The sequence below is a fragment of the Pseudophryne corroboree genome, chromosome 5 (genome assembly GCF_028390025.1).
Source record: "Pseudophryne corroboree isolate aPseCor3 chromosome 5, aPseCor3.hap2, whole genome shotgun sequence".
NCBI lineage: Eukaryota > Metazoa > Chordata > Amphibia > Anura > Myobatrachidae > Pseudophryne > Pseudophryne corroboree.
The window spans coordinates 805,874,989-805,899,112 of record NC_086448.1 but is presented as its reverse complement, the minus strand read 5'-3'; positions in this window follow the sequence as shown (position 1 = coordinate 805,899,112).

Genomic DNA, 24,124 nt, shown 5'->3' with positions numbered 1-24,124 from the left:
CTTACCTGCTACCTGTATTGCTAACGCTGGTTACTTGAGACTGTTATTTAGAAGCCATAACCAGCCTGCTTCAATTGTGCGCCAGTTTCCTGTTTACCTGCCTCTTGTAAATTTTGTTAGGATAATAAAATGGAGTTGGATACTATATTATGTTTGTGTTGTCATTGTGTCTGAGAGGTAAAGCAGGTCTGCCGCTCTGATCACCCGAACCTGATTCACACTAGCACCCCACAATTTAGTTCAAGTTTTCGGCACCGTAAATGTCATGTGTTTGTTTGTGGGTGGACATTACATAAATTTTGGCGTCACGAACAGGATCAGAGAATCGCAGGCGGGCCTGTGCTCCAGACACAATGACTTGTTTGCCAACAGAGCTGTACCCAGTTCAAGGCTTATGTTAACCGATGTATAGTGTTAAGGTGTATACGTGAGGACACGTATAATTTTAGGGGGGAAGAATGTAATACCCTGAAGCTATTGCACCATGGAGATCCCCTTGTGATTTTTTTTTTTTAGTTTACATTGTGGAACTACAAGTCCCAGAGTAGATCGTGGGCTGAACTTTATGTGACCCTGTCAGATTGGGACAGGGATTTTGCCGCCAATTCTCTGGTCCTGTCACTTCTTACCCAGCAACATAAAAAGTCTGGGAAACATGTCCCCAGCTGATTGGGTGCCCTGGGTTGTAGGGCAGAGTGACCAGGGGGTGGTCTGTTGCTGGGGCCCCGGGAGCCAGTCATCATAGAGGAGAGGGGAGGTGGAGGAGCACCAGGACCCTTAAAAGAAGCCTCACAGCACAGGAGAAAGAGCCCCTGGAGGAATGGGAATATGTACCTGGGGAAGTGGAGCCATGTAGTGTCCAGAGCCTGAAGACTGGAGTATGCAGCGCTGGGAGGATCGCTGCCAGAGGAGCCCCCTGGGAGGAATGGGAAGATTACCTGGGGAAGGTGTCGCCATGTAGCCCCAGGAGCCGCCTGCCAGTGTGTGAGGGCCGTCTGCGCAGAGAAGAAGCCGAGGGGAGAACCAGCGACCGGAGCACCAGTGCCAGGAGAATGCCGGAGACCCTGCCTGAGGAGAAGAGCTGGTCGCGTCAGTGCCAGCGGGGATGGAGCGCGGAGAAGAGCCGCCGCTGCCGAGAGACTGGAGCGCTGGGCCGGAGGAACCGCAGCCCGTCCAGCAGAGCAGTGATGACATCCGTCCCCTGGATTCCAAGGAGCGGCAGCGGGTGAGAGAGCAGGCATCGCGGAGGACGACCCTGCAAAGAAGACCCCCGGCGAGGACCCCTGGCTGTGGAGTGATGACGGCGCAGACGGACGGCGGGAGTGCGGTATGAAGGAGGGGATCCCGTGACCAGTGGTGCGGACCGGAGGCTGCAGCGAGAAGACCCCAGCGTGGAGAGGACAGCGCCGGCAGAAGTAGTGAAGAAGATATGGGAGCCGATCGGAGGTGGCAGAAGCGCCGCAGCAGGTGGTGAGACCCTGATCGCCCTTCCGCTGCCATACTCTGCCCCTGTTGTGCCCTCCGCTGCTAAAACTCTGCCAAAGGGGGGGACATAATATTGTAAAAAGGGGGGTAGACACCCTTGACTTCCCTGTGCCCCTATCAAAAGCCCTTCCGCTGCTAAAACTCTGCCAAAGGGGGGACATAGTCTTGGTAAAGGGGGGTAGACACCCCTAAGATCCCTTGGGTCAGGTTATTTATCCCCTTCCGCTGCATGAACTCCGCATTGGGGAGCATATTGTTTAATGAGGGGTAGGACCTCCTTCATAGTGCCTGCAGGTGCAGTATAGTGGAGGGGGTGAGCGTCCCTCATTACTCCCGTGCCACACAAACTAAGTAAAGTATGGGGAAGTTCACCCCACAGTAGCTGCGCCCCTGCTTAGGTGCAAACAGAGGGTAGGCACCCCTTGTTCTAGTGAGAGGGTTGTATTGATAGTTCTTTTTATGCAAGCTCCGCCCAGCGGTGTGAAAGCTAATGTTAATGCATTTATCTGCTATTAAGGAATGCTGGTACTGATAGTTCTTTTTTTTATGCAAGCTCCGCCCAGCAGTGTGAAAGCTAATGTTAATGCATTTGTCTGCTACTAAGGAATGCTGGGACTGATAGTTCTTTTTATGCAAGCTCCGCCCAGCAGTGTGAAAGCTAATGTTGATGCAAGTTCTTTTTATGCAAGCTCCGCCCAGCAGTGTGAAAGCTAATGTTAATGCATTTATCTGCTATTAAGGAATGCTGGTACTGATAGTTCTTTTTATGCAAGCTCCGCCCAGCAGTGTGAAAGCTAATGTTAATGCATTTATCTGCTATTAAGGAATGCTGGTACTGATAGTTCTTTTTTTATGCAAGCTCCGCCCAGCAGTGTGAAAGCTAATGTTAATGCATTTGTCCGCTATTAAGGAATGCTGGTACTGATAGTTCTTTTTTATGCAAGCTCCGCCCAGCAGTGTGAAAGCTAATGTTAATGCATTTATCTGCTACTAAGGAATGCTGGGACTGATAGTTCTTTTTATGCAAGCTCCGCCCAGCAGTGTGAAAGCTAATGTTAATGCATTTGTCCGCTATTAAGGAATGCTGGTACTGATAGTTCTTTTTTTATGCAAGCTCCGCCCAGCAGTGTGAAAGCTAATGTTAATGCATTTGTCCGCTATTAAGGAATGCTGGTACTGATAGTTCTTTTTTATGCAAGCTCCGCCCAGCAGTGTGAAAGCTAATGTTAATGCATTTATCTGCTACTAAGGAATGCTGGGACTGATAGTTCTTTTTATGCAAGCTCCGCCCAGCAGTGTGAAAGCTAATGTTAATGCATTTGTCCGCTATTAAGGAATGCTGGTACTGATAGTTCTTTTTATGCAAGCTCCGCCCAGCAGTGTGAAAGCTAATGTTAATGCATTTATCTGCTATTAAGGAATGCTGGTACTGATAGTTCTTTTTATGCAAGCTCCGCCCAGCAGTGTGAAAGCTAATGTTAATGCATTTGTCCGCTATTAAGGAATGCTGGTACTGATAGTTCTTTTTATGCAAGCTCCGCCCTGCAGTGTGAAAGCTAATGTTAATGCATTTATCTGCTATTAAGGAATGCTGGTCCTGATAGTTCTTTTTTATGCAAGCTCCGCCCAGCAGTGTGAAAGCTAATGTTAATGCATTTGTCCGCTATTAAGGAATGCTGGTACTGATAGTTCTTTTTATGCAAGCTCCGCCCAGCAGTGTGAAAGCTAATGTTAATGAATTGCTGACGCTGGTTACCTGAGACTATTATTTAGAAGCCGTAACCAGCCTGCTTCAATCACAAGTTCCTGTTTACCCGCCACCTGCATTGCCAACGCTGGTTACCTGAGACTGTTATTTAGAAGCCATAACCAGCCTGCTCTAATTGTGCACAAAGTACCTGCTTACCTGCTACTTGTAGTGCTAACGCTGGTTACCTGAGACTGTTATTTAGAAGCCATAACCAGCCTGCTTTATTTGTGCACAAGTTCCTGCTTACCTGCTACCTGCATTGCTGGTTACCTGAGACTGTTATTTGGAAGCCATAACCAGACTGCTTTATTTGTGCACAAGTTCCTGCTTACCTGCTACCTGCATTGCTGACGCTGGTTACCTGAGACTGTTATTTAGAAGCCATAACCAGCCTGCTTTATTTGTGCACAAAGTACCTGCTTACCTGCTACTTGTAGTGCTAACGCTGGTTACCTGAGACTGTCGTTTAATAGCCATAACCAGCCTGCTTTAATCGTGCACAAGTTCCTGCTTACCTGCTACCTGTATTGCTGACGCTGGTTACCTGAGACTGTTGTTTAGTAGCCATAACCAGCCTGCTTTAATTGTGCACAAGTTACCTGCTTACCTGCTACTTGTATTGCTAACGCTGGTTACCTGAGACTGTCGTTTAATAGCCATAACCAGCCTGCTTTAATCGTGCACAAGTTCCTGCTTACCTGCTACCTGTATTGCTGACGCTGGTTACCTGAGACTGTTGTTTAGTAGCCATAACCAGCCTGCTTTAATTGTGCACAAGTTACCTGCTTACCTGCTACCTGTATTGCTAACGCTGGTTACCTGAGACTGTCGTTTAATAGCCATAACCAGCCTGTTTTAATCGTGCACAAGTTCCTGCTTACCTGCTACTTGTATTGCTAACGCTGGTTACCTGAGACTGTCGTTTAATAGCCACAACCAGCCTGCTTTAATCGTGCACAAGTTCCTGCTTACCTGCTACCTGTATTGCTGACGCTGGTTACCTGAGACTGTTGTTTAGTAGCCATAACCAGCCTGCTTTAATTGTGCACAAGTTACCTGCTTACCTGCTACTTGTATTGCTAACGCTGGTTACCTGAGACTGTCGTTTAATAGCCATAACCAGCCTGCTTTAATCGTGCACAAGTTCCTGCTTACCTGCTACCTGTATTGCTGACGCTGGTTACCTGAGACTGTTGTTTAGTAGCCATAACCAGCCTGCTTTAATTGTGCACAAGTTACCTGCTTACCTGCTACTTGTATTGCTAACGCTGGTTACCTGAGACTGTCGTTTAATAGCCATAACCAGCCTGCTTTAATCGTGCACAAGTACCTGCTTACCTGCTACCTGTATTGCCGACGCTGGTTACCTGAGACTATTATTTAGAAGCCATAACCAGCCTGCTTCAATTGTGCACCAGTTACTTGCTTACCTGCTACCTGTATTGCTAACGCTGGTTACTTGAGACTGTTATTTAGAAGCCATAACCAGCCTGCTTCAATTGTGCGCCAGTTTCCTGTTTACCTGCCTCTTGTAAATTTTGTTAGGATAATAAAATGGAGTTGGATACTATATTATGTTTGTGTTGTCATTGTGTCTGAGAGGTAAAGCAGGTCTGCCGCTCTGATCACCCGAACCTGATTCACACTAGCACCCCACAATTTAGTTCAAGTTTTCGGCACCGTAAATGTCATGTGTTTGTTTGTGGGTGGACATTACACATGTCTCCGTCCTCAGTGTCTGTGCGGGAGGGAAAGTGGGGTGGCGATTCCAGTGCTGTCTTGTGCTGCTCAGTCCAGTGTAGTGTCTTAGTCCAGTCACAGTTGTGGTGTCCACTGCTGCCATATGTCCATTGTATCTGTATAAGTCCAGTGCAGTGGTGCTGTATTGTGCTGCATCAGTCCAGTGGTGGTGTCTTGTACTGCATCAGTCCAGTCACAATGGTGGTGTCCTCTGCTGCTGTATAAGTCCAGTCCAGTGGTGCTGTGTTCTCCTGCATCAGTCCAGTGGTGGTGTCCCTGTGTTGCTTTGTAAGTCCAGTGGTACTGCCATAAAAGTCCAGTGCTGCCGTATATGTCCAGTGATACAGCCGTATAAGTCCAGTGATACTGCCGAATAAATCCAGTGGTACTGGCGTATAAATCCAGTCCAGTGATACTGCCGTATATGTCCAGTGGTACTGCCGTATAAATCCAGTGATACTGCTGTGTATGTCCAGTGGTACTGCCGTATAAATCCAGTCTAGTGATACTGCCGTATAAGTCCAGTGATACTGCCGTATAAGTCCAGTGATACTGCCGTATATGTCCAGTGGTACTGCCATATAAATCCAGTGATACTGCCATAAATGTCCAGTGGTACTGCCGTATAAATCCAGTGGTACTGGCGTATAAATCCAGTCCAGTGATACTGCCATCTAAGTCTAGTGATACTGCCGTATATGTCCAGTGGTACTGCCGTATAGATCCAGTGATACTGCCGTATAAGTCCAGTGGTACTGCCGTATAAGTCCAGTGGTACTGCCATATAAGTTCAGTGGTGCTGTCCTGTGCTGTATATTATTTACTCCAAATAAAGGGGTTATTAATATTTAATCCAAATAATTTTTACAGGGTTTGCCCTGTGTGGTGTAGAGGAACGCTCTCCTTTGCTGCATTTTGTTATATAACGCCAGAAAAATAATGGAGAACAAAAATTTGGAGGATAAAATAGGGAAAGATCAAGAACCACTTCCTCCAACTGCTGCTTCTGCCGCTGCTGTTGTTGCTGCTGCTGGGAGTCGATCGTCATCCCAGAGGGGAAGTCGGAAGAACACTTGTACTACTTCAACTAAGCAAATGACTGTCCTACAGTCCTTTGCAAGAAAGATGAAATATGACAGCAGTCATCCTGTGGCAAAGCGGATAACTGAGGCCTTGACAGCTATGTTGGTGTTAGACGTACGTCCAGTATCCTCCATTAGTGCAGTGGGACTGCAGTGCCACTCCTAGATGGGCCAGGTGTTTGTGCCGCACACTTGTGTCGCTTAGCTTAGCCATCCAGCGACCTTGGTGTAACCTTTTGGCCTAAAAACAATATTGTGAGGTGTTCAGAATAGACTGGAAATGAGTGGAAATTAATGTTATTGAGGTTAATAATACCGTAGGATCAAATTACCCCCAAATTCTGTGAATCGTCCAAAACCAAAACCAAAACACGAAAGGGTGGTTTCAACAAAACCAATCCTGATCCAAAACACGAGCATGGAACCAGAACCAAAACCAAAACACAAAACATGAAAAGTGCCCACCACACATCTCTAATTTTTACCTGGGGGGGGCTGTAGTCCTGCAGCCCATACTGTAGGTAAAGTCCGCCACTGGCCATATGAAATCTCCAAAACATTCTCACACAGGGGACGAGTGTACAGTATTGCCTCATCAGCGCATCTCTCCAGGCGCAGCCAGGGCACAGTGAGAAATGTCAGGAACCACCATATAATGGAACTCCGATGGATGCAAGTTGTCCTCTCCTCATCCCCTTCATCATTGGTGATATACTGTAGGAGAATAGGATCCTGTAGCAGCAGAACATGAGGACTGCATATGAAAATGGCCTCCGACCCTAGCCAAGCGCACCTTCCATTCCATAAAACATTAGAAAGCAGGACAACACGCCTGAGGCACACATGAAGAAATATTGATAGACATTAATTGTAACATATCTGAGAATGAGTTTGATAAATGTACAACGTAGAGAACAAAGTACAGAGAGCAAAATAATATTTTTTTAATTTTTTTACTAGAGATGTGTTTAAATAGAGACGTGCGCTACAAAGGCTGTTTCATGCCGTCCCTATGAGGATAACAAACTATTAACTTGTCTCTGAATTGTTATATAACATTTCAGATCTCCTGTCAGTTTAAAGTCTCCATGAGCGATGCTCAATTTGGTAGCATTGATTTACTCTCTATCCCTTGGCAAGACATTAGAGCGTTTTGTGAACAAATGTCTCTTCTTCAAGCATCCAGCTGGACCAGGGAGAGCGTTCAGGATTCTGTATCAAAGGAAGCGCAGTTGGCATCTGACGGGCAACAGAGAAGCGTCACACAAATAAATTATGTCATAAATCAACTGATTTCTTTCTTCCTCTAATGCAATCTGTCTAGCACTAGTAACACAGCTAGGGTTATTATTACAGTGACGGGGAGTGCACTGGAAAGCAGCTGAATAGAACCGTATTTTAATTTTTTTTATTTAGCACTATTTTTATTATTATTTTTATTATTAACATTTAATTACCAGCATGTGCCATAGCGCTTTACTATTGGGAACAAACATAGTAATAAAAGTTATTGATGGATGAAGGGGTAGGAGGGCCCTGCACGCAGTCTATATACAGTAGGGCGGGATTAGTTTGATTTGCAGATGGACGGGATGCTGGCAGTTAGAATACAGACAGCGGCATCCCGTCCATCAGATTCCCGACAGCCCACCAGTAAGCCCCTTAACCCTCTTCTGCCCCTACCTAACCCTCACTCTCTCTTGAGGGTGCCTAACCCTAACCCTCCCTTCCCCGCTGCCTAAACCTAACCCTCCCCATTTTGTGCCTAACCCTAACTAGTGATGTGCACCGGATATTTTTCAGGTTTTGTGTTTTGGTTTTGGATTCGGTTCCGCGGCCGTGTTTTGGATTCGGACGCGTTTTGGCAAAACCTCCCTGAAAATCTTTTGTCGGATTCGGGTGTGTTTTGGATTCGGGTGTTTTTTTACAAAAAACCCTCAAAAACAGCTTAAATCATAGAATTTGGGGGTAATTTTCATCCCATAGTATTATTAACCTCAATAATCATAATTTACACTCATTTTCAGTCTATTCTGAACACCTCACACCTCACAATATTATTTTTAGTCCTAAAATTTGCACCGAGGTCGCTGGATGGCTAAGCTAAGCGACACAAGTGGCCGACACAAACACCTGGCCCATCTAGGAGTGGCACTGCAGTGTCAGGCAGGATGGCACTTCAAAAAAATAGTCCCCAAACAGCACATGATGCAAAGAAAAAAAGAGGCGCACCAAGGTCGCTGTGTGACTAAGCTAAGCGACACAAGTGACCGACACAAACACCTGGCCCATCTAGGAGTGGCACTGCAGTGTCAGGCAGGATGGCACTTCAAAAAAATAGTCCCCAAACAGCACATGATGCAAAGAAAAAAAGAGGTGCACCAAGGTCGCTGCATGGCTAAGCTAAGCGACCCAAGTGGCCGACACAAACACCTGGCCCATCTAGGAGTGGCACTGCAGTGTCAGGCAGGATGGCACTTCAAAAAAATAGTCCCCAAACAGCACATGATGCAAAGAAAAAAAGAGGTGCACCAAGGTCGCTGGATGGATAAGCTAAGCGACACAAGTGCCCGACACAAACACCTGGCCCATCTAGGAGTGGCACTGCAGTGTCAGACAGGATGGCACTTCAAAAAAATAGTCCCCAAACAGCACATGATGCAAAGAAAAATGAAAGAAAAAAGAGGTGCAAGATGGAATTGTCCTTGGGCCCTCCCACCCACCCTTATGTTGTATAAACAGGACATGCACACTTTAACAAACCCATCATTTCAGCGACAGGGTCTGCCACACAACTGTGACTGAAATGACTGGTTGGTTTGGGCCCCCACCAAAAAAGAAGCAATCAATCTCTCCTTGCACAAACTGGCTCTACAGAGGCAAGATGTCCACCTCCTCCTCATCGTCCGATTCCTCACCCCTTTCACTGTGTACATCCCCCTCGTCACAGATTATTAATTCGTCCCCACTGGAATCCACCATCTCAGGTCCCTGTGTACTTTCAGGAGGCATTTGCTGGTGAATGTCTCCACGGAGGAATTGATTATAATTTATTTTGATGAACATCATCTTCTCCACATTTTCTGGAAGTAACCTCGTACGCCGATTGCTGACAAGGTGAGCGGCTGCACTAAACACTCTTTCGGAGTACACACTGGAGGGGGGGGGGGGGGCAACGTAGGTAAAATAAAGCCAGTTTGTGCAAGGGCCTCCAAATTGCCTCTTTTTCCTGCCAGTATACGTACGGACTGTCTGACGTGCCTACTTGGATGCGGTCACTCATATACTCCTCCACCATTCTTTCAATGGTGACAGAATCATATGCAGTGACAGTAGACGACATGTCAGTAATCGTTGGCAGGTCCTTCAGTCCGGACCAGATGTCAGCACTCGCTCCAGACTGCCCTGCATCACCGCCAGCGGGTGGGCTCGGAATTCTTAGCCTTTTCCTCGCAGCCCCAGTTGCAGGAGAATGTGAAGGAGGAGCTGTTGACGGGTCACGTTCCGCTTGACTTGACAATTTTCTCACCAGCAGGTCTTTGAACCTCTGCAGACTTGTGTCTGCCAGAAAGAGAGATACAACGTAGGTTTTAAATCTAGGATCGAGCACGGTGGTCAAACTGTAGTGCTCTGATTTCAACAGATTGACCACCCGTGAATCCTGGTTAAGCGAATTAAGGGCTCCAGCCACAAGTCCCACATGCCTAGCGGAATCGCTCTGTTTTAGCTCCTCCTTCAATGTCTCCAGCTTCTTCTGCAAAAGCCTGATGAGGGGAATGACCTGACTCAGGCTGGCAGTGTCTGAACTGACTTCACGTGTGGCAAGTTCAAAGGGTTGCAGAACCTTGCACACCTGAAATCATTCTCCACTGCGCTTGAGTCAGGTGCATTCCCCCTCCTTTGCCTATATCGTAGGCAGATGTATAGGCTTGAATGGCCTTTTGCTGCTCCTCCATCCTCTGAAGCATATAGAGGGTTGAATTCCACCTCGTTACCACCTCTTGCTTCAGATGATGGCAGGGCAGGTTCAGGACTGTTTGCTGGTGCTCCAGTCTTCGGCACGCGGTGGCTGAATGCCGAAAGTGGCCCGCAATTCTTCGGGCCACCGACAGCATCTCTTGCACGCCCCTGTCGTTTTTTAAATAATTCTGCACCACCAAATTCAATGTATGTGCAAAACATGGGATGTGCTGGAATTTGCCCAGATGTAATGCACGCACAATATTGGTGGCGTTGTCCGATGTCACAAATCCCCAGGAGAGTCCAATTGGGGTAAGCCATTCTGCGATGATGTTCCTCAGTTTCCGTAAGAGGTTGTCATCTGTGTGCCTCTTATGGAAAGCGGTGATACAAAGCGTAGCCTGCCTAGGAACGAGTTGGCGTTTGCGAGATGCTGCTACTGGTGCCGCCGCTGCTGTTCTTGCTGCGGGAGGCAATACATCTACCCAGTGGGCTGTCACAGTCATATAGTCCTGAGTCTGCCCTGCTCCACTTGTCCACATGTCCGTGGTTAAGTGGACATTGGGTACAACTGCATTTTTTAGGACACTGGTGACTCTTTTTCTGACGTCTGTGTACATTTTCGGTATCGCCTGCCTAGAGAAATGGAACCTAGATGGTATTTGGTACCTGGGACACAGTACCTCAATCAAGTCTGTAGTTCCCTGTCAATTAACGGTGGATACCGGAAACACGTTTCTCACCACCCAGGCTGCCAAGGCCTGAGTTATCCGCTTTGCAGCAGGATGATTGCTGTGATATTTCATCTTCCTCGCAAAGTACTGTTGGACAGTCAATTGCTTACTGTAAGTAGTACGAGTGGTCTTCCGACTTCCCCTCTGGGATGACGATCGACTCCCAGCAGCAACAACAGCAGCGCCAGCAGCAGTAGGCGTTACACTCAAGGATGCATCAGAGGAATCCCAGGCAGGAGAGGACTCGTCAGACTTGACAGTGACATGGCCTGCAGGACTATTGGCTTTCCTGTCTAAGGAGGAAATTGACACTGAGGGAGTTGGTGGTGTGGTTTGCAGGAGCTTGGTTACAAAAGGAAGGGATTTAGTGGTCAGTGGACTGCTTCCGCTGTCATACAAAGTTTTTGAACTTGTCTCTGACTTCTGATGAATGCGGTCCAGATGACGTATAAGGGAGGATGTTCCTAGGTGGTTAACGTCCTTACCCCTACTTATTACAGCTTGACAAAGGCAACACACAGCTTGACACCAGTTGTCCGCATTTCTGTTGAAATAATTCCACACCGAAGAGGTGATTTTTTATTTATTTTGACCAGGCATGTTAATGGCCATATTCGTCCCACGGACAACAGGTGTCTCTCCGGGTGCCTGACTTAAACAAACCACCTCACCATCAGAATCCTCCTTGTCAATTTCCTCCCCAGCGCCAGCAACACCCATATCCTCATCCTGGTGTATTTCAACAGTGACATCTTCAATTTGACTATCAGGAACTGGACTGCAGGAGCTCCTTCCAGCACTTGCAGGGGGCGTGCAAATGGTGGAAGGCGCAACCTCTTCCCGTCCAGTGTTGGGAATGTCAGGCATCGCAACCGACACAATTGGACTCGCCATGGGGATTTGTGATTTAGAAGAACGCACAGTTCTTTGCTGTGCTTTTGCCATCTTAACTCTTTTAAGTTTTCTAGCAGAAGGATGAGTGCTTCCATCCTCAAGTGAAGCTGAACCACTAGCCTTGAACATAGGCCAGGGCCTCAGCCGTTCCTTGCCACTCTGTGTCGTAAATGGCACATTGGCAGTTTACGCTTCTCCTCAGACGATTTTGATTTAGATTTTTGGGTCATTTTACTGAGCTTTATTTTTTGGGATTTTACATGCCCTCTACTATGACATTGGGCATCGGCCTTGGCAGACGACGTTGATGGCATTTCATCATCTCGGCCATGACTAGTGGCAGCAGCTTCAGCATGAGGTGGAAGTGGATCTTGATCTTTCCCTATTTTACCCTCCACATTTTTGTTCTCCATTTTTTAATGTGTGGAATTATATGCACGTAATATATCAATAGCAATGTATATAATGCGCACAACTGAAATGCACCACAGGTATGGATGGATAGTATACTTGACGACACAGAGGTAGGTAGAGCAGTGGCCTACTGTACCGTACTGCTATATATTATATACTGGTGGTCAGCAAACTGTGCAAAACTGAAATGCACCACAGGTATGGATGGATAGTATACTTGACGACACAGAGGTAGGTAGAGCAGTGGCCTTCTGTACCGTACTGCTATATAGTATATACTGGTGGTCAGCAAACTGTGCAAAACTGAAATGCACCACAGGTATGGATGGATAGTATACTTGACGACACAGAGGTAGGTAGAGCAGTGGCCTTCTGTATCGTACTGCTATATAGTATATACTGGTGGTCAGCAAACTGTGCAAAACTGAAATGCACCACAGGTATGGATGGACAGTATACTTGACGACACAGAGGTAGGTAGAGCAGTGGCCTTCTGTACCGTACTGCTATATAGTATATACTGGTGGTCAGCAAACTGTGCAAAACTGAAATGCACCACAGGTATGGATGGATAGTATACTTGATGACACAGAGGTAGGTTGAGCAATGGACTACTGTACCGTACTGCTATATATATAGTTATACTGGTGGTCAGCAAACTGTGCAAAACTGAAATGCACCACAGGTATGGATGGATAGTATACTTGACGACACAGAGGTAGGTAGAGCAGTGACCTTCTGTACCGTACTGCTATATAGTATATACTGGTGGTCAGCAAACTGTGCAAAACTGAAATGCACCACAGGCAGGGCCGGCTCTAAGAGTTGTGGCGCCCCGGGCAAAATATGGGAGCGTGGCTTCAATTGGGGGCGTGGTCACGACGCTGCAAGAAAATAAATAAATAAAAAGAATACTTACCATCCCCGTTCCTGATCCAGACCCCTCCGCCGGCGGCACCGCTCTTCTCCCCTCTCTCTTCTCTTCGATCTATGGGAGAGACGTTATTACGTCTCTCCCATAGAACAGCATAGACACTAGAGGTCAATTATGACCCCTAGTGTCTGTGCCACTATGCTGTGCAGTGCGCGATGACGTCATCGCGCATCGCACAGCAAAGGTCCTCTACACGAAGGGAAACTAGACCGTAGCGTCTAGTTTCCCTTCATGGAGAGGACCTTTGCTGTGCGGTGCGCGATGACGTCATCGCGCACCGCACAACTAAGGTCCTTTCAATGAAGAGAAACTAGACGCTACGCGTCTGGTTCCCTTCAAAGCGGGGGGGCACAGCAGGGCACTGCGGGGGGCACAGTGGCGGATCTTGCCCTGGTGCGGCGCCCTCCAGAAGGCGGCGCCCCGGGCAAAAGTACCGCTTGCCCGTGGCAAGAACCGCCACTGACCACAGGTATGGATGGATAGTATACTTGACGACACAGAGGTAGGTAGAGCAGTGGACTACTGTACCGTACTGCTATATATATAGTTATACTGGTGGTCAGCAAAATTTTGCACTGTCCTCCTACTATATACTACAAAGCAGCACAGATATGGAGCGTTTTTCAGGCAGAGAACGTATAATACTGGTGGTCACTGGTCAGCAAAACTCTGCACTGTCCTCCTACTATATAATACTGCTGGTCCCCAGTCCCCACAATAAAGCAATTAGCACACTGAGCACAGATATTTGCAGCACACTGAGCACAGTCAGATATGGAGCATTTTTCAGGCAGAGAACGTAGATATTTGCACTTGCAGCACACTGAGCACAGATATTTGCAGCACACTGAGCACAGATATTTGCAGCACAATTTGCAGCCCACTGAACATAGAAACTGAGAGGCCGCCAGCCACGTCCTCTCACGATCATCTCCAATGCACGAGTGAAAAATGTCAGCGACGCGCGGCTCCTTATATAGAATACGAATCTCGCGAGAATCCGACCGCGGGATGATGACGTTAGGGCGCGCTCGGGTTAACCGAGCAAGGCGGGAGGATGCGAGTCTGCTCGGACCCGTGCAAAAAAGGGTGACGTTCGGGGGGGTTCGGATCCCGAGGATCCGAACCCGCTCATCACTAATTTCGACCCAACTACGGTTCTTCTTCCCAACCATCGGAAGATTCCCCGAGTTCTCAACTCTCTCAACCCAGGTTCGTGACAACTGCCGCCGGAGCAGCTCTCTCTCACGCTGCCAGAGAGACACTCAAGTCCCGCTGCTCCGAGTCTCAGATACCAGGGATTTACAGAGCCGCTCACAGTGTCCAGTCTGTTCTTCGATCTCTCCTTCCACCGTCCTCGCAGTATGCGGTATATGCGCAGTTTGTTTAACAGTCCTTTCAGGGACCGCGAGTTCCGGTGCGTGGATCATCTACCAGTCTCAATCGTGTGCCGGGTCATGCACCTGCCCGTCCATTGCCACCAATGTATAGTGCATGTGAAGATACTGGGTTCCAAATCACTGGCACGGTGGTGGATGAAAAACCAATAGTGGTTTATTGAACAGAATGGATTATAAACAGCTCAGAACACCTCTGTAATCCAATTCCACATGACAATTCCCACCACAAACTCCTGACAGAACATTACTTCTTAAGGGGGGTACACACGGAGCGAAGTTCACTTAATTTTTAAGCAATCTGATGAGATTGCTTAGAAATTAAGAACACAATGCTCCGTGTGTAGGGGTGTCGGCTACAGTGATGGCCTGTATCTAGCACAATCTAGCACATCGCTCATTTCACCGCTGGGGTGTGTGTGACTGTTTTAGGATCTTACAGCATTGGAATACAATACATATTCTAATCAAGGTGATTACGTCAGCCAGATAGCCACGCTGTCTGGTCAGCTCACTGTTGGACAATAGGGAGTAAACAAAAAGGGACAATGGTACCTTCTATGACTCACTCACTTTGAGTGTCCACTGTGGTGTTAGTAAACAATAGGAAACTAGGTCTAACATGAATACATTATCTAAAGGGTAACAGATAACATACTGTAACACAATTGCATATATTAACAATATTAAGATTGATTTAAACACAATGGCCCTCATTCTGAGTTGATCGCACCAAGCAACTTTTTGCTGCTGGTGCGATCAACTAATCTCCGCCTATGTGGGAGTGTATTTTAGCATAGCAGGGCTGCGATCGCTTGTGCAGCCCTGCTATGCTTAAAAGGTTTCCTGCAAAACAAGACCAGCCCTGCAGCTAGTAGCTACTTACCCAGTACGACGGATCCAGCGATGCCGGTCCCGGCTTTGACATCAGACATCCGCCCTCCGTTCGCCTGGACACGCCTGCGTTTTTCTTACCACTCCCCGAAACTGGCTGGAAACTGTGAGTATCCGCCCCCAATTTCTTGCGATCGCCGCTGCAATCACATTTGTCGCTGGCGGCGGTGCCAGGCAACGACGCGCATGCGCAATGCGTCTGCCGCGCATGTGCATTTCCGACCCGTTCGCACCGCAAAGAAGAACCACTGCGTGCGAACTGGTCGGAATGACCCCCAATATTGGGTGAACACCATGTTATGGAGAATCAACAAACAGACAAATTGAATGTATACGGATATGGGTATAAAAAGTACATATTTGACATGGTAAATGAGGCATAGCTATATTAATTGTCACAGACCTCTCATTTCCTCACAGTGCACATGACAAAGGGCACACTTCTGCCCACTGCCACCAATGTATGAGGGGCACAATATACAAAGCCCTGTGCACCCATAGATATATAATATTAAATTAAGATTTTATTACAATAAATCAAGCACTCAACAGTAAATACACAAGGGGAGCGAGTTTTTTGGTGGGGTGCCACATTTGTATCTTAATGTACTGTAAGTGTGTACAGGATTGTCTGGATCGGTTAGCATATTTACAAATACATTAAGGTAAACAATAGTGAGCGCTACAACCCCCCCCCCCCCATCAGTTTATTATTGCGAATAAGACACAAACTTCTCTCTCATTGGCTTTCAGCTCCTACTCATCTCATTTCCTTCCCTACAAAGCTTCTCAATTACATTGGAGGTCATTCCGAGTTGTTCGCTCGCAAGGCGATTTTAGCAGAGTTGCTCACGCTAAGCCGCCGCCTACTGGGAGTGAATCTTAGCATCTTAAAATTGCGAACGAAGTATTCGCAATATTGCGATTACACACCTCGTAGCAGTTTCAGAGTAGCTTCAGACTTACTCGGCATCTGCGATCAGTTCAGTGCTTGTCGTTCCTGGTTTGACGTCACAAACACTCCCAGCGTTCGCCCAGACACTCCTCCGTTTCTCCGGCCACTCCTGCGTTTTTTCCGGAAACGGTAGCGTTTTTTCCCACACGCCCATAAAACGGCCTGTTTCCGCCCAGTAACACCCATTTCCTGTCAATCACATTACGATCGCCAGACCGATGAAAAAGCCGTGAGTAAAATTACTAAGTGCATAGCAAATTTACTTGGCGCAGTCGCAGTGCGGACATTGCGCATGCGCATTAAGCGGAAAATCGCTGCGATGCGAAGATTTTTACCGAGCGAACAACTCGGAATGAGGGCCATTGTACAGAAGAATGCAAACAAATAGAGATCGACTCCAAGCAGTGCCGGATTAAACACTTTGGAGGCCACTAGGCAGTCGAAATCTTGGGGCCTCCCTTGCAAGTTATCTCCTAATAAGTTTTAATTTTGCCGACCAACAGTCTACGATCTGGGAACTGTAATGTGAATCTGATGTCTATGGTTCATGCATACCTCCCAACTTCAAAGCACAGGGAAAGGTTGCATGACCTCATTATTGTGGGGGTGTGATCTCAGGTGGGTGGGTGTGGCCTCATGTCATGTCTCCAGTTTTCATCATTTTAGGGGCGTGCCCAGGCTCACTACTCTGCACTGTTTAGATGCGGTGACAGAGATCACCCGCTGAAAGCTTGATTATCGTTTTCTATAAAGATCAAATCAATATTATTTTGATCCATTGTCGCAGGGCCCCTAAAAGACGCGGGGCCCATAGGCTAGTGCCTATATGTAGTAATCCAGGACTGACACCAAGTCTGAATATGTGTAAAATGAGCTCTGACGCCGCAGCTTTTCCTTTGTGCTTCATCTGCGCCATATGGGACATTTCTGCACTTGCCCATTTCCCTACCCTTTAAAAGGTTTTATACAGTTCTCCCATAGAGGTCTATGTACAAAGCCTTGGAGAGAGATAAAGTGGACGGAGATTAAAAAAAAAAGTACTAACCAATCAGCTCCCAACTGTCACTTTTCAAACACAGCCTGTAACATTGCAGTTAGGAGCTGATTGGCTGGTACTTTATCTCAGTCCACTTTAGCTCCATCCAAGGCTTAGTACATAGGGGTTCATTACGACCTGATCACACGCTGCCGTTTTTCGCAGCGCAGCGATCAGGTCACTACTGCGCATGTGTATGCACCGCAATGCGCAGGCGCGTCATACGGGTACAAAGCGGATCATTGCTGGGCGATGGATTTAATGAAGAATCCATTCACACAGCCAATCACAAGGAGATTGACAGGAAGAAGGCGTTTATGGGTGTCAACTGACCGTTTTCAGGGAGTGGTTGGAAAAACGCAGGCGTGTCCAAGCGTTTGCAGGGCGGGTGTCTGACGTCAATTCCGGGACCGGACAGGCTGAAGTGATCGCAGCGGCTGAGTAAGTTCAGACCTACTCAGAAACTGCACAAAACTGTTTTTGTAGTGCTCGGCTGCACAAGCGTTCGCACACTTGCACAGCTAAAATACACTCCCCTATCTGATCACTGCGCTGCATAAAGTAGCTAGCGAGCGATCAACTCTGAATGACCCCCATAAACCCCACAATTCTTAAGGGAAATTGGGGGTAAGAGAACTTCTCCCAATTGAAAAGGAAAAAATAAACACAGTGCAATACACCAGGGTAATGTCTCAGAAAGATATTTCTGGATGATGTTCTGGTGGGTTAAGGTGAAACACAATACACAGATAAAAACATCAGCTCCATTGTGCAAAACAAACCAGTTATCACAAAGAGCAAATATTAGGAGTATAACAAAACAATGGTAGCTCATATAGCCAATAATGTTGTGTGTATTTGTTCAGAAACAAAGTAGCTCTTGGCTGTTGCTAATGAATTGTGGCTGCTGCTCACGGCTAGTGCACAAGCTGCAGTGAACAGTCAGTGAGCGGATATTCAAAGTCGCTTGCAAGATTTGTCTGCTGTTTGGCCAGTATGTCACAGCAGGACACCCGATGAAACCAGTGCAGGAGTGCGATGGGGTGTCTGTAACACAGATGAGTGGCACGGCCCCTGGGGGTCATTCTCACCCGATCGCACGCTGCATTTTATCGCAGCGGTGCGATCGGGCGATCGGGTCAGAACTGCGCATGTGCCGCTACGATCGCCTCTGCCTGATTGACAGGCAGACACGGTCGCTGGGAGGGGGGCGGAACGGCGGCGTTTGGCCACCGTTTCGTGGGCACGGTCCGGACAATGCAGGCGTGGCCGGACCGAAAAGGGGGGTGGACCGGAGCAGCTGCGTGACGTCACACGCAGCCGCTGCGCGCCGGGGAGCGATGAGTAGCTCCCAGCCAGCAAGCTAAAGCTGCGCTGGTCGGGAGCTACTCTTGAAGAGCAAAGGCATCGTCGCTGTGAGTTGCCTTCGCACTTCTGCGGGGGGGGGGCAGGCAGTGACATGAGGGGTGGGATAGCCCTGTGCTGGGCGTCCCCCCGCATGTCAGTGTGAATGATCGTAGCTGTGCTAAATTTACCACAGCTATGATCATCTCAGAATGACCCCCCCTATCCACACACTTGTGTAAGTAGTCATTACCACTATCAGAGCACAAGAGCACCAGCCCCCTGTACACTCACAACTGAATAGAAAGCAATTGTATATGCACTCCCTCAGGACACTTGTCCACCGTGGGAATAAAGTACCAACCAATCAGCTCCTTACTGTCATTTTTCAAACACAGCTTGTAACATGACACAAGCTGATTGGTTGGTACCGTACATCTCTCCAAGATTTGATAAATCTCCCCCAATATCTCTAGTGAGTTGGAAAGCTGAATTCTCATGAGCAATAGATCAGCCAGTAAAATGAATCCCACGATTCCTGGATAAAACGACCAAAGAAACAATTCAGTAAAATATCTCCTTGTACAGTAGAAGCAGATCAGCATTTTTCAAGCATCAATATCACTCCCTTCACTACCTAATTTATCATCCTGAGTGGGAGATAATAGAAATTAGATAGGACCTTGGAAAGGTCACGGACCTGGGGCTACGGAGCAGAACTCTTTACTGTATGATAAATAAACTAGCGAGAAGGGCTCAAGTTAAACTCTCAAGGTTTCATAGTAGCAAACAGACCTTACTACCAGCTTAGACCATTATATATTTTCATAAAAGGATAAATACATCGTTGTAATATCTGTGATACATTCCGGTACTGGGCAGCCACAAATAATTTATCACCCTATAAATAGGATATATTGTTTCAGATAAAATAGTTTGGGGGGGAAAAAAATAACAATAATATACAATTATTTAAAAATCACTACAACAGCCATAAAATGGTGTACAAGACACAAAACAACAAGTGCATAGAAAACTAAGCATTGCAGTAATTAAACAATTATTCAATTTAATTGTTTATTGTCACTACAAAAACATCATATGCAAATGGAGTGAAATTAGGAAACAACCGAACAAGAAATCCAATAGTAAGTCATGTAAAAGTCAGGAGACTGCCAGTCACAATACTGACGGCGGGATCGCGGCTTTTGGATGGCCGGCGGTGGAGACCCACGGATGGGAATAGTTCCTGTTGGTCGGCATGCCGACTGGTGGGATTTTCAGACGCCAGGGATGCCGCCGTTGGTATTGTGCCTGGCGGGCACCTGAGCGCCGGTCACATAAGCGTGGTGATAGCAGAAAAATATTCAGAAAAGGATGATTACTGTCTATGATCGTCTTATTTGTCTGTGACACAATCCCATATCCTCTGAACAAGCTAGGGTTTGACCAATCACCGGTCTGCTGCTTTGGCTACCCAATTAATAGACCTATGTTCTGCCTCGGAGCTATTTCCAAACTACACCAAAACCGAGCAGTGCAGCTGCTTCGTGTGCACACACTTCACCGGGCTTCAGCGTCCAGGTCTGCATCGCCCCCATAGCACAGAGAGTAATGGCTATACTATGGCAGAGTGGGTAACAGGCCAGATGCAACTGCCTAGTGGGCACATGGCCCATAATTTGCCCACTCCTGGTATAGATAATCTCATTGCGAAAACTAGACTGACATAGGGACAGCTGGCCCACAAGGGGGAATGGGGGAAAATCCCTGGTGGGCCCCACCGCTTAAAAGCTCCTTCTCCTCCTTCTTTGTGAGTCATGCCCTTGATAAATACATTGTTACTCTGTTAGTGGGTCAGTTACTTGGTGGAGCAGGACCAGGACCATGGAGTGAACATAGGTCCCTACCTCTGCATACCCCGGTGGGCCCTACATGCAGAGGTGTAGCTAGATGCCATGGTGCCCGGAGCAAGAGTATGTTTCGGCGCCCCCTCCCATGTTATGAATTGGGTGCATGTTACCTTTGAAAAGAAAAAAATATAAAAAAATACTAAATAGGTTGACAGGGCCAGTTCTAGACCTTGTGGAGCTTAGGGCAAAGGTTTCCTTTGGGCACCTCCATGTATAAAACAGGGACAGTGCGCACCAAAGGCGTGCAATATATTATAAGGGTGTGGCTTCACGGGTAAGGGCATGGCCATAGTATATTACTAATTCAGATTTTGCCACACAGTATTGTCCATTATTTACATTACACCACACAGTATTGTCCATTATTCACATTACACCACACAGTATTGTCCATTATTCACATTACACCACACAGTATTGTCCATTATTCACATTACAACACACAGTAGTACCACTTATACACGTTACACAACACGGTAGTACCACTTATACACGTTACACAACACAGTAGAGCCCCTTATAGACTTTACACCACAGTAGAGCTGTATATACACGTTACACAACACAGTAGAGCCCCTTATACACGTTACACCACAGTAGAGCTGCTTATACACGTTACACCACAGAAGAGCTGCTTATACACATTATGCCACAGTACAGCTGCTTACACATGTTACTCTGCAGCTTCTAATGCAGAGAGAGGTGCTTCAGCAGCAGCCGGGGCAGAAAGAGGTGCTGCAGCAGCCAGGACAGAGAGTGGTGTAGGAGGACAGACGTAACCCTGCTGTACAGCTACAAGCAGACAGTAAGACATACGTAAAGAGGACGGCAGAGCTCCGGCATGTGCCGGCTGTCAGTGTCTCCTGCTGCCGCCTCTGGCCTGCCCTGTTCCCTACCTAGTCTCAGAATCCGAGTCAGTGTGCGCCCCTCTGCTTATCCTGCTCTGCCGCTGCCTGTACAGCAGCCCGCAGTATAGCGGGCGGAAGGAAGGGGGCAGTTGGCAGTGCACCCTCCAACTTTTCCAGCGCCCGGAGCTCGCGCTCCACTGGGGCCACCGTCACTACACCCCTGCCTACATGTCCCACTCTGACACTGCTGACCACTCTCTAATTAAAAGCAAATTGAATGCGAATAGCGGAATTAATCAATTCAATAGTTTATTAAAGATCATTAAGTTTAGAGCATTATTTTGATTATTATTTCACACCTCGTTTCTCACAAAGGCACGAGGTAAGCTGGACAATACATGGCTATCTTTAATAATACTTTTCAAACACTAAAGCTTATTTGTCTTTCATTACTTAAAGATGAGATCCTTAGCACTGGCAAACGCAGGATTTCTAGAGGGGGGTTTAAAAATGCAGTCCACAATTTCCCACTCTGCGGAACATGTAGCAAGTACGGGAGTCTGGGGGAGCGGTAGAAGAACCTAGTAACGACTCTGAACATTGGTCTTTTTATACACTGTATACTGTATGGAATATAGTATTTATATTTAACTCTATAGATGGTATATAGTATAGGATGTATCAAACATACTTAAATAATAGAAAAAAGTGGTCAGAAAAAGGTTAAATATACCATAATAAATAAATAAATACACAAACATAATAGAACCAGTACTGCACTTTCTAAGCACACATTCTCCCACCTCATGGTAATGCTCCTGTCTCTTCTTCCTGGTAGCTACTCTCTGGATCTGTGCACTGATTGAGGACTCAGATCCACACACACACAGCAAACTTGTTCGAAGAAGCTGCTACCACTGGGCATCTGGGCATGTGCAGCAGCTCTGCTGTCCCAAAAACTGCATGATGTGGTGGCAGTTCTAGTAATAGTATTATTTGCCATCATTTGAGCCACTTGCCAAGAGGAGGGGGGTTTCCGTGCAACCGGAAACCCCCCCCCTGCATTTGTCTATGCTTAGATCCGTCATCGGTAATGATATCATATCCATAAAGTCTGCTGTATCTTTTATAATGAATCCCCAGGCACACTGCATAACACATAGCTCTCCTTTCTCTTGCTTGGTAAATACATATGTTTACAGCATACCAGGTATGATACTGTACAGGCAGTAACTATTGTAACTTGTATACAGAAAATCATATTCATTTATTATACTGGCTCTGGTAAGAAGAGTAGCTACTGTCATCTTCATTTCTGTGTTAGAAGTAGAGATGAGCGGGTTCGGTTCCTCGGAATCCGAACCCCCCCGAACTTCAGCCTTTTTGCACGGGTCCGAGCAGACTCGGATCCTCCCGCCTTGCTCGGTTAACCCGAGCGCGCCCGAACGTCATCATCCCGCTGTCGGATTCTCGCGAGACTCGGATTCTATATAAGGAGCCGCGCGTCGCCGCCATTTTCACACGTGCATTGAGATTGATAGGGAGAGGACGTGGCTGGCGTCCTCTCCGTTTAGATTAGATTAGAGAGTCAGAGACACTTGAGTTGATTTACTAATTTGGGGAGCATTAGGAGGAGTACTCAGTACAGTGCAGCAGAGTTTTGCTGATAGTGTGACCACCAGTTTAATTTTAATCGGTTCTCTGCCTGAAAAAAAACGATACACAGTCACATACCATATCTGTGCTCAGCCTCAGTGTGCTGCATGATAATATGATAATGATAATATATCATCTATGTATGTATTATATCTGACTGTGCTGAGTGCTCACTGCCAGTGCTGCTCACACAGCTTAATTGTGGGGGAGACTGGGGAGCAGTTATAGCAGGAGTACAGTGCACACTTTTGCTGCCAGGGTGACCACTGACCACCAGTATATTGTCTGCCTGAAAAAGTTAAACAAACACTCCTGAGTCCTGTGGTGTTTTTTTTTTTTATTCTATAAACGCATTCTGCTGACAGTGTCCAGCAGGTCCGTCATTCATTATATTATATAAATATTTACCTGCAGTAGTGTTATATTTTTTTTGTTCATCTCTATCATCTTTATCATCTCTATATTAGCAGACGCAGTACGTTAGTCCACGGCTGTAGCTACCTCTGTGTCGTCAGTGCTCGTCCATAATTGTATACCTACCTGTGGTGGGGTTTTTTTTTTCCATCTTCTTCATACTAGTAGTTCAGCAGTCTGCTGACAGCGTCCAGCAGGTCCGTCATTATATATTATATATATATACCTGCAGTAGTGATATATATATATTTTTTATATCATTATCATCTCTATATTAGCAGACGCAGTACGGTAGTCCACGGCTGTGGCTACCTCTGTGTCGTCAGTGCTCGTCCATAATTGTATACCTACCTGTGGTGGGTTTTTTTTTTTCTATCTTCTTCATACTAGTAGTTCAGCAGTCTGCTGACAGCGTCCAGCAGGTCCGTCATTATATATTATATATACCTGCAGTAGTGATATATATATATTTTTTATATCATTATCATCTCTATATTAGCAGACACAGTACGGTAGTCCACGGCTGTGGCTACCTCTGTGTCGTCAGTGCTCGTCCATAATTGTATACCTACCTGTGGTGGGGTTTTTTTTTTTCTATCTTCTTCATACTAGTAGTTCAGCAGTCTGCTGACAGCGTCCAGCAGGTCCGTCATTATATATTATATATACCTGCA